Below are 4,373 nucleotides of genomic sequence, written 5' to 3' on the forward strand. Positions count from 1 at the left end.
TTTGGGATGGCAGATTTTACTTTCCTACAATAATTTCTGAAGTAATCAATAGTTTTACAAAGATATTGGGGAATATTAAAAAGCAGTGACCCAAATTATGTAGACACATTAGGAATACACCTCAAAAAGGTTAATTGAAAAAATACAGAATATTTTCATTAAAATATGTTGTTTGTTTTTGTCATGTTTTCCTTTGTTGTATTTATTATATTTCCTAAAAGACAACCAACCATTTGAATGCCATAGCTTAGTCAGTCAAGAAAGTTGATAATAATTGTGTATTCTTAGTACAGAAAAAGATTCACTTTATCTAATTAATGGAAGTCAATCCTGCTTAGTCATTGACTATCATAGGAATTATATATAACTCTAAATCCTGGTTTTGAAAATCACTCGGATACAATTTCTAAAACACAGAACAACTTTGTGTCTTTTGCTCAGGTGGAATAAAAATGATGGAAAACTACACTAAAAATGATTCATGTTCTTTTATTTAAATTATGCATGTAGAGTTGAGTCGACTCAGGAAGAATGGGTAAAAATGCATATTAGCCAAAGAAAATATTCAAGTTCAAGAGAAAAGGGATCCCTGGGTGGCGCAGCGGTTTGGCGCCTGCCTTTGGCCCAGGGCGCGATCCTGGAGACCCGGGATCGAATCCCACGTCGGGCTCCCGGTGCATGGAGCCTGCTTCTCCCTCTGCCTGTGTCTCTGCCTCTCACTCTCTCTGTGTATGACTATCATAAATAAATAAAATTTAAAAAAAAAAAAGGAAATAGAGTTTATTCTCATAAGACTGACGGATGACCCACAATTGCAAGTTGTGATTTTTGTGTTTTTATTTCTTAATTACACATTGAGCCTGATGGGGAACTTAACCATTATCCTCCTCACTCTGCTGGATCCTCACCTCAAGATGCCAATGTATTTCTTTCTCCGTAATTTCTCATTTTTAGAAATCATATTCACAACGGTATGTATTCCCAGATACTTGAAAACCATAGTGACTAAAGAAAAAAAACATTTCATATAATAACTGTGTGGCTCAATTATTTTTTATTATTTTACTGGGAGTTGCAGAGTTTTACCTTCTGGCTGCTATGTCCTATGACCACTATGTTGCCATCTCTAAACCCTTGCATTACTCAATCATTATCAACAGCAGAGTGTGCTATTGGCTTGTACTTTCTTCCTGGCTGACTGGATTCCTAATCATCTTTCCCCTATTGCTCATGGGACTCAAGCTGGATTTCTGTGCTTCCAAAACGATTGATCACTTTATGTGAGAAATTCCCCCATCCTGCAGATATCCTGCACAGACACACATGTCCTAGAATTGATGTCTTTCATATTCGCTGTGGTGACACTTGTGGTCACATTGGTGTTAGTGGTTCTCTCCTACACTTTCATCATGAAGACCATTATGAAATTCCCTTCTGCACAGCAAAGGACCAAAGCTTTTTCCACCTGTACTTCCCATATGATTGTTGTCTCCATGACATATGGGAGCTGCATCTTTATGTATATTAAGCCATCTGCCAAAGAAAGGGTGACTGTATCCAAAGATGTAGCTTTGCTGTATACCTCAATTGCCCCTTTACTAAATCCCTTCATTTATACCCTAAGGAACCAGCAGGTGAAAGAAATATTTTGGGATATGTTACAAAAAAGGTTGTGTCTTTCAAAAAACAATTGTAATAATTGCTACAAATCACAACATTGCCATAAAAACAAAAAATCTTTCATTCATTTCTTTTTTAAAAAAGATTTTATTTATTTGAGATAGAGAGCAGGAACAGAGTGGGGGCCAGAGGGAGAGGGAGAAGCAGGCTCCCTGCTGAGCAAGGAGTCCCATGCTGGGCTTGATCCCAGGACTCTGGGATCATGACCTGGGCCAAAGGCAGACACTCAACGAACTGAGCCATCAGGCGCCCTTATTCATTTCTTCTGATCATGTTTTTCTATTTCATTACTTATCTCATATAGGACATTCTCTTGAAGAATCCTGCAGCTCAGTCTCACCCTCACATTGTATTCTTTCTAATGAAAACACCCTGCTACAATAACTTACTCTCTCAAGTCGGTAATGCAAGCTTTAAATAGCATTTTTTAAATAATAAATTTATTTTTTATTGGTGTTCAATTTAAATAGCATTTTTATTGTATATTAGCTACTAGAAACCATGACTTTAAATAAAATATGCCTTTTATAAGTATAATTTGCTATATGTAATTTGTTAATTGATTAAACATATATTGTGTATCTCTCTTATTTCAGATGTTGCAAGGCTCTCAATCCTTATGCTTGAGAAGCTTGTCCCTAAGTAAGGAGACAAACACCTAACTCTAAGATTGATATATAGTGTATAATTAGTGTTGTCATAAAAGGATATTAAAATACGATAGGGCAGGGATCCCTGCCTGGCTCAGCGGTTTAGCGCCTGCCTTCCGCCCAGGGCGCGATCCTGGAGTCCCGGGATCGAGTCCCACGTCGGGCTCCCGGCATGGAGCCTGCTTCTCCCTCCTCCTGTGTCTCTGCCCCTCTCTCTCTCTCTCTCTCTATCTATCATAAATAAATAAATAAATCTTTAAAAAAATACAATAGGGCATACCGTATAGCTTCTAAGTAATTTTGGAGTTCTGGGAGGACTTTTAGAAGAAGGTAATAATTATATTGAGGCTAAAAATATACATAAGGAAAGAAGACTGAGTTATAAATGTATGCAAATAGCACAGAGGTGTTAGATAATGACACACATTTGGAGAATTCGTATATCTCATGTTTTAAAAAAGGGTTTTCGAGATATTCAGCCTGAATCCACTAAAGGTTTTCTTACAAATACAAAATGGAATACTGCACAGAATATATAAAATTTTTGTGCCTCAGATTTTCCAAATATAAAGTAGGAGAAAAATTCTTTTTTTTTGAGAAAAATTCTTTTAAAGTTTTTATTTTATTTATTTTAGAGAAAGTGTGTGGGAGGGAGTAGGGGTGAGCAGGGGGAAAGGGAAGTGGACTCCTCGCTGAGCCTGGAGCCCATGAGGGGCTTGATCTCAGGACACTGAGATCGGGATCTGAGCCAAAACCAAGAGTTGGATGCTTAACAGTTGAGCATCTGGGGACCCCAGATAGGAGAATAGGAGAATAATAGGAGAAATTTAATCCACATCTCATAGTTCATTAAATATATGCTATTAAAACTGTTTAGCACTCAGTAAAAGATATCACTTATTTTGAATGCTCAAAAATGTGGTTCAATTAGTACTTCATACGCTGTTATACAGATAGAGAAAACAACCCTAGAGAAATTGAAGGGATCTGTATACCACAACTGTATTTTGGACTTAAACTTAGTATTTTAGTAATGTTGAAAGGTTTTGTGTAAGACTCACCTTGGTAGTCTTACAAATGTAGATATTATTCCTATTTCTTTCATTCCTATGTCTGGAATATAACCAATATACTCTATGATACTAATCTGTTTTCTAAAATTGTAAAATAAATGCAATGTTTTCCATAGCAGCATAGTGTCAAATCATTACCTGACATAAGGTTTATTTACCAAAATCTTTCTCTCAATTCCAGTTTGTTTTCTACCTAGCAAAATTATGTTAAGTAATTCTGACCTGAAGAAAAAATGCACAGATTCTTTTCCTTTGGAAACAATAGTGTAAGCCCCCATATTAAAAAAATTCAGTAAACTTCCAGCCAGGAAAGATTTATTTCCTGTGTAGATATTCCACCCTTAATTTTGGTTTAGGGAAGTGATAGAACCATATCTTTCATCTACCTCATTTCTTTTTGTTCGTGGTAATTAGATTAATACTTCAATCTATTTAGAAACCCTATGTAAATGCATCTGACCTCAATTGCTTGCCACTGTTTTTAGAATTCGACAAACAAAAAAACTGGCTTTGGTATTTTTTTAAATTTTTATTTATTTATGATAGTCACAGAGAGAGAGAGAGAGGCAGAGACACAGGCAGAGGGAGAAGCAGGCTCCATGCACCGGAAGCCCGATGTGGGATTCGATCCCGGATCTCCAGGATCGCGCCCTGGGCCAAAGGCAGGCGCTAAAGCGCTGTGCCACCCAGGGATCCCTGACTTTGGTATTTTTATAGAAATTTTGGTCAAAAGGGAATTCTCATTTGACTTACAAATTTGCAAGGAATTTTTTTTAAATTTATTACTAAAAATATGATTACTCTTACTTTCATTCAATGATGCTGAGAATCTTCTAAAACTATTAAAAAACATTTTTTCAATACTCTAATCTCATAATTCTAATTTCCATTTCTTCTGAAAGCTTCATAATTAGGAATTTCAAGTCCTTGGAAAACACGATTATTGCTTAGATTAAAAGAGTAAACTTAT

At 36.2% G+C, this 4,373-nt stretch overlaps 1 pseudogene; it reads left to right on the forward strand.

Moving 5' to 3' along the window:
* Positions 1-761: 761 nt before the first annotated feature.
* LOC140638175 (olfactory receptor 6C6-like) lies at positions 762-2,197 on the forward strand (annotated as a pseudogene).
* The last annotated feature ends 2,176 nt before the right edge of the window (positions 2,198-4,373 follow it).

Source organism: Canis lupus, chromosome 8, assembly GCF_048164855.1.
Source record: "Canis lupus baileyi chromosome 8, mCanLup2.hap1, whole genome shotgun sequence".
NCBI lineage: Eukaryota > Metazoa > Chordata > Mammalia > Carnivora > Canidae > Canis > Canis lupus.